At 36.5% G+C, this 13,206-nt stretch overlaps 1 protein-coding gene across 1 annotated transcript in view; it reads left to right on the top strand.

Moving 5' to 3' along the window:
• The window catches only part of LOC150100200 (uncharacterized), a 260,605-nt gene that overhangs the window by 125,528 nt on the left and 121,871 nt on the right, over window positions 1–13,206 (top strand). The window lies entirely within an intron of this gene.

Raw genomic sequence — 13,206 nt, forward strand, 5'->3', positions numbered from 1 at the left:
TATCTGGATAACAAGGATAGTCACATACATAGAAGGCAACAGTAGCATGCTTTGTGAAGATTTCTGTAATGAATGATGATGGTTGGATAGGACAGTGTGCCAAAATCTGTTCAAGATCTTACTGTCAATTCTGTTACAGTTGCCGAGATTCTGTAGAACTTGTACCACTTCCAGGAGCAGTCTCTCTGATTTAAACTGGAATTTGTGAAGTAGCCTGGCTTCCTTCCATCTGATGAACTGGTCTTTATCTATGGCATGCTGTGAGAGTCTGATGTTTGGTTTTCTGTTCCATATATATTTTTTTTTGTTCTTTTTTCCTGAACAAGGTAGGAAAATCCTGTCTGTCCAAAATATTGAGTTCCACGCTAACAGGGGATGCTGTAGAAATTTAGACACTTGGAAATGAGAGGGTCCTGGTGATCCTTGAATTGTCTTAGGAAGGTAGATTTTGTTCAGTGGTTTGTATGCCATTCTGATTCTATCTTATTTCAGGAGGGTTTATTTCCCATTTTATCTGTTGTACCTTTGATGTAAGGCAAAGATATGGTGTGTGTGTGGGGGGGGTCTCGTTTTGAGGGGTATGCAGGATTTGTTCTTTTTAAGGAGTTTGGCTTTTTTTTTATTTTTTTTTATCCATTTTGTTGGATATTTATTATCCATTGTGTTGGTCAGAAAAAAAAGAAGAAAAAATATATCTGGAACAGACAACCAAAAAGCAGGCTCTCACACCATGCCTTAGACAAAGACCACTTCATCAAATTGAAGAAAGTGCCAGTCTACCTCACAAGCACTAGTTCTGCTGAATCCCGATAACTGTAACAGAACCAGCGGTATGATCTTGACTAGATTTTGGCACACTGCCCTATCTACCTATCATTAATAACAGGAATCACCACAAAGACCACCATTATTGCCCTCCATACATGTGACTCTCCCTGTTATCCAGGTCATTTTATTTTGTGTCTTTACTGGGTTTATTATATAGTGCCTCAGATAATGATAGCTTGAGCTAGTGAAATATCACCTTGTAAATAATTAATTTTTGCCAGTAAATGATTGATTTGCATTCCAGTTTCTATGTAGTTTTCTCTTCCAGAAACTTCGACTTGAATCAGCTATTGCTGTGCATTACTGAAGTTAGCATTATTTATTGATAAAAAGTTCTTGAATGAGGAACAGTGTGTAACCTTATTCTCACTTCTAGGTCTTACAGGTTACAAAAAAAATTGCAGGAAACAGGTTGCACAAAAAATTATAGCCTTTGGTAACTTTAATTTTTCAAATAACTGTATGTAGAAACTGTACTTTAAAGAGAGATTAAATTAATTTTTTTATTTTCATAGTAGAAAAGTTCAACACTTTAGTTAATTTTAAGATTTATAGTAAACTGTCAGCATAACAAACATGTGGTACACTCACTCGTTATAGCAATCACAGTGCTATAATAAACTACTATAGTGAAAAGTTCCATGGCATAAATATCATAGTAAAGAAAATTCACTTTAGCATTTATATTATAACAAACTTGTAAAATCAAATCATGTTGGAGGCTTAATGGATTGTATATATACAGCACTCAGGAAGGAATAAAACAGAATTTAATACTTCCTATATTTCGTCTCAGTCACTGAGAAATCTTTAGGGATTACAAAAAAAACTAATGTTACACATACACAAATACCACACAATACTAAGCCAACCACATGGGTGACTCTAGAGTCCTCTCTAGGTGGAGCACCCTCTATGGCCAGTTGTAGGTGGGCTGGAATGTAAGGTGGAATCTCTGATGATTAGTGTTTCCCAAATCTTATGAAACTTAATGCAACCATATTTATTTAGATTTGGTTGATTTCTGAGAGCTGCTGTGGATTCTAAAAATATTCTCTTTTTTGAATTTACTGTGGCAGAGCATGGTGGTTTTTTTCCCAAGAGATCCTATGGGGTTGTATCCAAGACATGGTCAGCCAGGCCTGGCTGACCACAGTTGTGGTTGCAGATGTATGACTTGTGTTCCTCTAGGCCAGTGGTTCAACCCCCCCCCCCCCCCCGACTCCATAAACTCGTCATCAGTGTCCCTCTTCCTTACCTGATCCTGCCTTACATTCAGGAAAGCAATTCACGCAACCCACAAGAAGGAACGGTAATAACATTTTTAAAACAAATGATTAATTTACATTTATTTTAAATCCAAAAAAAACATTTAACTTTAATAGCAACTTGACATTAAAATCTAATCAAATATTGTATTATAATGCTATTCAGTAGCAGCTATTGACTTGAATGTTCAGAAATCCTTAATGTGATGGATGGGCTTCATGGAGTGATACCAGTTTTCCTATGTCTGATTTAATATCACTTAGCAGGAGTCTTAAATCTTCACGTTGAGTTATCCGGAGTCTATTTCTTTGTTTAGAAAGAAGTTGCATGACCACACTAAAACCACATTCCACCAAATATGATGTTTGCAATGCAACGAGGAGCTTCTTAACCACTCCCCACAGTGAAGGATAGCGAGCAGAGATCTCTTTCTGCAACCAAAACTCTTGATAAGATTTCTTAAATTTTGGCTTCAGCTCAGTAATTTTGTAGCTCAATTAGTTCTTCCTCCATGGCTCCCACTACCTTAGTATTGGGAAATGGATTTATTACCCAATCTGGAACTTCCAACGAAAGTAGATCCTTAAATCGCCCAGTCATATCTTCATGCAGCATATTCAAATTGTCACAGTGAACTTGCAGATCATCAGTTTGCACCCTATGCTTTCCATCTAACTCGGACAGGCTAGGAAATTGGTAGAGCTCATGACAGCCTAGGTTTTGCTTCAACAGATTTAACTTTGAAATAAATGTTGAGATAGAAGATTTGGCCTTAATTAGATTGATATCATTGCCTTGCAGCTGCAAATTAATTTCATTAAATTTTGCAAATATATCTGATAAATAAGCAACATCATGCCTGATAGCTTTGAGTTCATCACTGAGCAAAGCCTTTTTGTCTTCAAAAAAACTCGACATCGGTATCAAAAAGATCATAAAACTGTCTCAAACAGTTGCCTCTTGACAGCCAACGAACTTCAGTTATGGAAGTTCATTGGCTGCCCCCTTGCCTCTTAGTGTAATCTCATCGCCCACTTTGGGAACCCTACTCTAGACGGATGATTGCTGATCTGCCTGGCTGTTCAAAGTACACCAGCTTACAGGAACAGAGTACTTTATAAACTCCAGGCACTGAGATGGAGGGAGCTGATCTTTTGTAGAACGGATAAGGGTAGCAAGTTTGTGGTGAGGCTTAAATGCGGTGTGTAGGTTGTACTTGTTTAAAATATTGGCTATTTTTTCCCGATGTGCCATGGATACAGGGTATGGTGATGGCATTTCTAAACTCTTTCTGGAGAGATGGCCGGGGAATGGGGGAGGAACTGATTATTTTTTTAATTCTATGATCGCCGTAGCCACTGGAGAGGAAGGTGTTGTGTATGTGGTCAAGCTCAGTTACAAAGGTGGTTCCACTGGAACAAAGATTGTCGGCTCTCTTAGAGTTTTAATAATGCCATGTTGTTGAACACAGTGGTGGTCGGAGAGCTTGTGAATGTATCTGCCTGTGTGTGCATAGGTTTTCTGTATACAGTGAAGGAAAGTGTACCATTAGAAGGCGTGTAACTAAGGTATTCTTTTCTTTTTCCATCGTAAACTGGATTCTTGGATGTAGGCTGTTGAGGTGACTGAGGAAGGAGTCTAATGTGTCTGGGCCATGAGGCCAAATAGAGAACACGGCAGCTGCATATCTTAGCCATATAGAAGGTTTGAGAGGGGCTGAGTCTATGGCTCGTTTTTCAAAATTTTCCATATAAAAATTGGTGTGTGTGTGGGGGGGGACCCATGGCGGTTCCCTCTATCTGCTTATAGATTTTATTCTTCCAAGAAAAATAACCAGAATTGATGGCAAAAGAAAAGAGATCTAAGATGTCAGAAGGAAAAATGTTTACTAAGAGTGTTAAGATATGAATTAAGGGAATATTGGTAAACAGTGAGGAGATGTCAAAACTTACCAATATGTCTGTGTTATTTAAGGTTAGATTTTCTATTGGGGTTTTAAAATGGGTAGAGTTTTTTTATATAGGATGTGGAAAGTCCAATGAGCGGAGTCAGAGAGTTAGCCAGCTGTTTTGATAGTTTATAGCAAGGTGCTTTAGTGGCATCTACAATAGGTCTTAGTGGGGAATTAGTTTTGTGGATTTTTGGTAAACCTTATATTCGGGAAGGGGGGGGGAACAGAAAGGTTTGAGTTTTTTCGTAATGTCTGGAGGCCAGGAAGATATTTTTTAAAGTAAGTTTTTTAATTTTTTAACTTGTGTTTTTGTAGGATCGTGTTCTAGCGGGATGTAGGTAGAACGATCTCGGAGGATAATCTCCATTTTTTTATTGTATTCCATGGCATTAAGGACAGCCTTGGCATTACCCTTATTTGCTCTGGTGTTGACGATACTTTTTTGTCTTTCCGTAATTTCCTGAGAGCAGTGCAATGGCCGGACGATAAATTACTTTTGAAGGCAAAGATTGGGCGAAGATGTTGGCGACATCAAGTCTGATGTCATTTGCTATCTACAGTGCTAAGCAACAGATCTCGCATTTGATATTATACATTACATCTAACACGTGCATTTCTTTCAGTGCAACCAAGAAATTTTGGCTTTGCTCTACTGTGGGAACAAATCGCCGCTACTCGTGCCACCCTCTCTGAGACGAATGCCAGCATTGGCTCTTTACAATCAGAGCTCTCCACAGTACTTAACCCTGAACTTTGGTCCATTCTCTCTGGCATCAGAAACTTTCGCACAGAAAGAATTCCAAAAAAATAAACATATCAAAAAGTATAACAGCCTGTGTAAATCAAACCCCAACCGCAAATTCAACTGCTGCAGACAGTAGTTAATCTATCTTCCAAAAGGCTCAACAATGATGCCGTTAGTGCTCTAAGCCTCGGCCACAATTTTTGTGGTCGCACTGAAAGAAGTGCCGGTGCTAGATGTAATGTATAATATCGAATGTGGGATCTGTCGCTTAGTGCCGGAGATAGCAAATAACATCAGACTTGACGTTGCCAGCATCCTCACCCAGCCTTCACCTCCAAAAAGTAATTTATCGTCCAGCCAACGAACTGCTCTCAGGAAATTACGGAAAGACAAAAGTATTGTCATCACCAGAGCGGATAAAGGTAATGCCACAGCCGTCCTTAATGCCACGGAATACAATTGATAAATGGAGATTATCCTCCGAGATCGCTCTACCTGCATCCCACAAAAACACAAGTTAAAAAAATTAAAAAACTTGCTTAAAAAAGTATCTTCCTGGCCTCCAGACATTACGAAAAAACTCGAACCTTTCTGTTACCATGGCTAGTGTTTTTGATTCCCTGTTGTTCCAGGCCAGATTTATGAGATTAGATAAGCTGGATATGATCTTGATGTTCAGAAATGTTTTTTTGTCTGATCTTCCTGTTTGTTCATAAAGACATGTTGCAGAAACATGGAACTTTAAACACTGAGTAGCATCAGTGGTGAAAGTCTGTCCTTGAGAGAGGGTAAGAGATTGTAAATTTTGTTAATTTCCTCATAATCTTTGCCTACACATTCAGAAATGTCCTCAATACGAGGGTGGTCTGAAAAGGTTCTTGGCCTAACAATGAAAAAACGAATTTATAATTTCAGAATTATTTTTAGGCGTACTTAAGGGTCAAAACTGTATAACTGAGAGGAGACCTCCACATAGCCTTTAAAGGAATGCAGAGAACCGACCAGGGCTTCTGACCTAATTTCCAATCCTCACCTTCTCGTGCTGCACCCTGTTGGGTATCTACCTGGATACTGAACAAATGACGATGGGCTGGCAATTTGGGATTTAGCCAACCAAATTGTATTCTTATTGGTTAAACCAAAAGATAGAATGATGGTACAACATGACAAAATTTCATGCCAGCTGGGGCGTCGCCCGGTTAAACTAGGCCCCTGTTGTTTTCGCCAGGGAACCAGGGCGAACAGCGAAAAGTCAGCTACTGAAACAAATCTGAAAATAAACCCCAACTCAACATCACCAAAGTTAAAGATCGGTACTATCAATGTAAGAAGACTGAATGGCAAAGAAATGGAGCTAGCTGAGGAATTAGATAAGTACCAGATCGACATAATAGGGGTGACTGAAACAAAAAAGACAAAAACTGGCGAGATCTTTCTGAGCAATAAATACAAAATGTTATATTCAGGCAATGACAATCAAGGAAAAGAAGGAGTAGCCATAGTATTCAACACAAAATACGAGGCTAATCTTCTTGAATGGCAGTCAGTCTCAAGTAGAGTAATGTGGGCAAATATGAGGATGGGGAACTGGACAATGAGACTTATTTGTGCTTATGGTCCCACAGAAGGTTCTACTAAGGTAGAAGTGGAGGAATTTTTTTAGGCTTTAGAAAAAGTAACTGACACAATGAAAAATGAAAAGTTGGTCCTTGTTGGGGATCTAAATAGCAGAAATGATTGTGAGACATACAAAAATATTTTGGGAAAATTTGGAGAAAAGAGCAAAGCTAATAATAATGGCAAATATCTGTTGGATTTCTGCTCAGGACATGGACTGGTTATAACTAACACAATGTTCCAACATAGAAATGTGCACAAATTCACATGGAGAGAAGAGGCTAGGAATAAGAAAAGTCTCATTGACTATGTTATTGTTGATAGTGATGTTTTCTCCCTGGTGCAGGACACCAGAGTGTACAGAGGATTTGAAATTGGAAGTGATCACTATTTAGTCTTGAGCAGGATAAAATTGAATTTCATATTGAAAAGAATAACATGTAAGAAAGTTTTAAAGCAAATAAAAGTTGAACAGCTCTCAGATGTAAACTGTAGACTAAAATCCACAAAGATTATTGAAGAAAAAATGAAAGAGTTTGAGAACAGGAATCAAACTTTGGAGATTCAGTGGCAAACTCTGAAGAAAACATTGATTGATTCTGCCAGAGAGGCATGTGGTGAGGTTGTCTCTAAGGATAAAAAAATCAGAACTCCCTGGTGGACACAGGAAGATAAAGAGGCAGTGAAGGAAAACAAGAAAGCATACCAAAAGTTCCTTTCAAATAACTCAGCTTGTGCTCTTAGAGAATATAGAGACAAATGCAAGAATGCTAAACACTGTGTAAAACTAGCTAAACAAAAGTCATGGGAGGACTTTGGCAAGAATATAGAAAATAAATATCAAGAAGGTGGCAAAATATTCTGGAGGCTGTTGAAGAAGCTTAGGAATGGAGGAAAGAGTGCTGTAAAAAGAATTAGAGATGATAAAGGTGACATGAAAACAGGAAAAAAAGATATCCTTGAAGTATGGAGTAATTACTTTGAAAAACTGCTAAATGAAACAAGCAGTGATGACAGCGCAGTGGTAAAAAACACTGACCAGGCATGCAGTCAGGAATACATATCCATACTTGAAGTAGAAAAAGCCATCAAAGGCTTGAAATGTGGAAAGGCAGCAGGAGTAGATGATATTCGACCAGAAATGCTGAAGTATGGTGGTATAAGAGTCTTACAGTGGCTGCACTGCATAGTTCAGAAAGCCTGGACAGAGGAACGAATTCCTGATGATTGGAGTAGAGCTCTCATAGTACCCATATATAAAAAGGGAAATAAAACTGCATGTGAGAATTACAGAGGTATTTCCCTGCTGAGTGTTCCTGGCAAGATCTATGCAAGTATACTTGAGAAACGGTTGAGTAGAATTGTGGATGAAAAGCTTGGTGAAGAACAAGCTGGATTCAGGCCAAATAGAGGCTGTCAGGATCAGATCTTCACTTTACGACAAATAGTCGAGAAAGCATGGGAATATAACAAAGATCTGTATTTAAGTTTTGTCGATCTGGAAAAGACATATGACAAGGTGCCAAGAGAGAAGCTATTCAATACGCTGCAGTTATATTTTGTCAATGGGGCATTATATCAAGCAATACTTAGTCTTTATTTGAGTTGTAAGTCAGCAGTTAGAATTGAAGGACATACAGGAAGATGGTTTAATGTTAAATCTGGTGTGAGACAAGGATGTACATTATCCCCTCTGTTATTCATTATCTATATGGATCACATTATGAAGGAAAGTGGTATTAAACATGATATCAAAATTGGAGATGTTAATGTCAGCTCTTTGCTTTATGCGGATGATTATACTTCTAAATAAATCTGCTACAAGTCTGCAAGATTTTGTGACTAAATTGAATAGCTGTTGTAATAGATATGGTATGAAGGTCAGCAATAAAAAGACAAAGACAATGAAAATAGGCAGAATCATTGAAAATGTCAACTGTGTTGTGAATGGAGAACCTGTGGAACAAGTAAAACATTTCAGCTCTTTAGGCACAATTTTTACTGAAGATGGTAAATTATATATAGAAATAGACAACAGAATCCGCAAAGCTGGTATGGTGGAAAGTCAATTGAATAAATTCATATGGAATAAGAGAGAAATTAGTCGGAACACTAAATTAGCTGTATACAAGACAGTGTTCAAACCTGTTTTAAATTATGGATCTGAGAGCTTGGTCAGAAGTAAAACACTTGACCAAAGACTAGAGACCACAGATATGAGAGTCCTGAGAAAGATTATAGGCATGAACAGATGGCATCAATGGCAGTATCATATTAAAAACGAGGATATTAGGAAAGAACTTGACATTGTCAGCATCCAGGAATGCGTTAGCAGAGCTAATCTCAGGTGGTATGGTTACTTAAACAGAATAGGCGAGGAAAGATTAGCAAAACAAGTGTTCTCTGCCAGGTTGGCAGCAAAACGACCCAGAGGAAGACCAAGATATAGGTGGATTGATACGGTACAAAGTGCTTTAGACGATAGAAATATAAGATCTGATAATGTTGGAGTCTTGACAAGTAACAGACTGATTTGGAAAAAAATTGTAGATAGGAGGTTAATAATGATGTAATTTTTTTCATGTAGTGCTATCATATCCTGTACACCCCTTGAGGGTACATGGCAGAAATTTGATGATGATGATGATGAATTATTTTTATTTTTCAGCATAATCTCCCTTAAGACTAGTACATTTATTCCAGTGCCATTATCCCATCCCTGTAGTGGTTCTCAGTAAGATCTGCAAAATACCCCTCTACAGCTGAAATCTCCTCTTGATTTGAAGAAAACTGACCAGCAAGGAAGAGTTTTAGTTTTGGAAAGAGATAGAAGTCAGAGGGAGCCAAATATGGGGAATAGGGTGGATGGTCCAACAATTCATAGTACAGATTCCTTAATTTTCCCATTGCCAAAACACCTTTGTGGGCTGGTGCATTGTCCTGATGAAAGGTGATTTTTTTCTGCTGCAAACCAGGTCTTTTTTCGTGAATTTTTTCGTTTAGTCTGGTTAAAAGATTGGAATAATATTTCCCAATCATTGTTTTACCCTTTTCTAGATAATTAATAAACAAAATGCCTTTAGCATCCCAAAACATTGATGCCATGACCTTTCCTGCTGACGGAACCGACTTTGTCTTCTTTGGTGCTGACCACTTCTGTCCATTGTTTTGACTGCTGTTTGGATTCTGGTGTGTAATGGTGAATCCAAGTCTCATCCATAGTAATAAATTGACACACAAAATCAGTTTTATTCTTATTAAAACGCCCCGAGCACTGTTCAGAGATTTTCATGCGAGTGCGTTTTTGATCTGCTGTGAGCAATCATGGCATCCATCTTGCGCAATGCTTTTTCATTTGCAATTTTTCATGCAAAATATAGCCTACCCATTCTTTTGAAATGCCGATAGTCTCAGCAATTTCACACACTTTGACTCCCCAGTCATCCAATACCATATCGTGCAGTTGATCAATGATTTCTGGTGTTATTACTTTTTGGATGTCCTTCACATGGATCATCTTCAAGGCTGGTATGGCCACATTTAAACTTGGTAGCTCATTTCTTAATTGTTTAAAACGAAGGAGAAAAGTGCTCATAAACTTTTATGAACTTCAAATGAATTTCTTTTGGCATTAAACCTTCTTTTACGAAGAATTTTATAACTACATGATACTCAATTTTATCCATTTCAAGAGATACAGACAACACTTTTGCTTCAGACAGCTGTATAAAACAAACTACTGGATAGAATGACTTGCAATTTCACATGGATGCTTATGACAGATGTACCAACTTAGAAAAAAAAAAATCGTGCCGATAGTGTTGCCATCTATGGTCGAGGCCGAGAACTTTTCAGACCACCCTTGTATATGGCACAGGAGTCTTATGGCCTTCATCTTCTCTTTGACTGCATAGGAAAGCTGTCAGTTATTTTTTGCATTATTCTTAATGTTGTAGCCATTTAGTAAAGTTGTTCGTTTGATACCTTACCTTTTAGTTCTTGTTTGAGTGATCCTTCATAGGAAGAAATTTTTTGTACTGTAGCTAATAAGGATTTTACAATATTGTACTTTTGAGATGGATGGTGAGCAAGTGCATTATGAATATAACAATCTGTAAAAGTTGATTTCTGGTAGATAAGTTGAAAATGATCCATCTGGTTCCTGTTTGATATGAACATCTAGAAAGGAAATTCTTTTTCCAAATGTAAATTTAATTTGAGAATATAAATTGCTGATTTTTCATAGATAGGAATAGTTCTGGCTCTGTGATTCCAAATTGCAAAAACATAAATCTGTGTAGTGTAGCCAAATGGTCAGTTTCAGGTTGAGAGCAAAGATTCTTTCTTGTAATCATTCTAGATAAAATTTAGCTAGGTTAGGTAATAGTGGTAAATCCATCACAGTTCCTTCAGCTTGTTTGTTCGGTTTATTATTTCACATGAAGTAACCTGATGTGATTGTAAATTTGAAGAAGTTCACAGTGTCTGACGGAAATTCTTGGTTTAAAACTTCTGTTTTCTAAGTATCAGGAATATTTGTGAAGAGGGAGACAGTGTCAAAACTCACCATGTCTGAAGCTTTCAACTTTGTCTTATTTTTTTGAGAAATTCTGTGGATTTTTTTTATCAAAGTAGCTGAGTGGCAATGAGAGGATGAAGAAGGTTAGGCAAAAAATCTTGAGTATTTTATAAGTGGGACTTCCTATGAAATCTGCAGTAGGTATAAATGGAGAGTTATTTTTATGTAATTTTGGTTCACCATATATTTTAGGAGGTCTTGCATAGGTTCTGATTTTTGAATAGATCAATGGATGTCATTTTATCCAGCAACTTTGGTTTATTTAGTTGACTTTTGGTAGGATCCCTACTAATTAATGGGGATGTATTCCAATCCCAAAGGAGAAATTTCATTTACAATCAAGAGATTTGAAATCCAAGACTGCAGTGATGTTTCTTTGCCAGCTTTTGTAATAACTTATTTTGTGTTTTAAAGAATTCAGTGCTTTCACTTCAGGAGGTGGAATATTCAGTTCTTATTACATATTTCCATTACATTTATGTAATGGAAACACAGTATATTAAAGCTCCATCATTATTTCAAAGCCAAATGTTTGTAGGAACCATTTTGTACAGCCAGTTTGTAAAAATCAGTTCTGATGGTTGGGCATCATAAATAACTTTGTTAGCCTCAAAAGTTTTAGTTACATTACAAGAAAGATGATATTCTTTTCAATGTACTTAAAGTTTAGATAGGGAATTTGTTTGGGAGAGATAGCAGATTTATGGTCCCATTGTAGAACATTCAGTTCATCTTCTGTTAGGGGATGACCTGATAAATTAGCAACTCATTTGTTAATGAGTAATTTGGATGTATTTTTATCCAATTATTTTAGTAGAGTTGAATATTTCTGATTAAAATTTATATAGAACTTTTTTTTTTTTCCAAGGAACTAAAGCCTGCAGTTTTGGTAACAACATTTAGTAAGTCAAGATTTAATGTAGCTAATTCCTTTTTTGAAACTTATGATTGGTTAAACAGCAGAGAGGCATTAAAATAAATTTCATGAGCACCTGGCACATAGCTTACCCAGTTTCTGTAGATATTCTAGTGAATTGCTTTTAAGTGCTGTAGGAAGGAATAAGGAATTTTTTTATATTTATTTTTTAAAATTTATTTATATATTTATTTTGTGCGGTAGTGTTTTTATCCTGACAAACATGATTGCATGTATAGAGGAACTCTAAGGTAGCATATGCACTCTACTGTTTCTTTTGTCCAAATCCCTCACTGTCCTTCTTCATTTACTTTGATGCCTTATGATAAGTAAGGTGAAATATTTGTGCAGTAAATAATTTTTAATGTGGTACACATGTGATTTTATAATTATGGAAATGCCACAGATCTCATTATACAAGAAAATTATAACAAGTTCACTATATCAAGAGAATGACTGTAGCATTAAACCCTTATAAATATGGAAAACTGCAAAATTTTAGCTTATCTATTGAATCTTGAAAAAAAAAAAATTACAAACTTAGAATGCATAAATGCTCTTGATTTTTCTTCTAAACTACCAATTTTTGTTGCTGTTGTTTCTTCTTTCTGCATGTGCTAAAGTTCACAATAATTACATAAATTATTAACATGTTTGAAACTAATTTGCAAAAGGCCAAAAATGGAAAACTTGCATTACATGCCCAGATGCATAGTATTTGCCCATACATAGCACTGATATACTATAGGTTTTGCAACCTTTCATGTGTGGGTGAGATATTAAAAAATACATAAGGCAGCTGTACTCTCTCAAACTGATTTTTTACTTCTCAACCTCTGATAGGCTGTCTAAATAAATCTTCTGATATTCTGTTCATGTTACATCCAAAGATCCATTTGATTTTTTGCAAAAGAGTAGAAGAATCATAAAATAATCTGGCTATTAAATACATAATAATCTGGATTATCAAAAACTACCATTAGGAAAAAATACTATACCAGATGTTTCACTGGTGTGTAATTTTGAAATTAGCCCATATTTCACTTTTCCCAAAGAATCTGTACTCTGAAATTACCATTCTATTACTCTCACTTTGATAATTTCTTTGATCTTCTGCATTACAAGATGGAAAAGGGTATGGCAAGGTTCTGAAAGAAATTCACTATTGTAAACATTCATAACAAGCATTTTTTTTGTCTTTGTGAGTTTGCTAAGTGATTCAATTGAAGAATTCCACCCTCCCTTATATACTTTTCAGAATACTAGTTAGCATAAGTTTAGTAACCTGCTTTTCAAAACAG

The sequence above is a fragment of the Typopeltis vanoorti genome, chromosome 13 (genome assembly GCF_054136105.1).
Source record: "Typopeltis vanoorti isolate ZY-2024b chromosome 13, IOZ_Tvanoo_1.0, whole genome shotgun sequence".
NCBI lineage: Eukaryota > Metazoa > Arthropoda > Arachnida > Uropygi > Thelyphonidae > Typopeltis > Typopeltis vanoorti.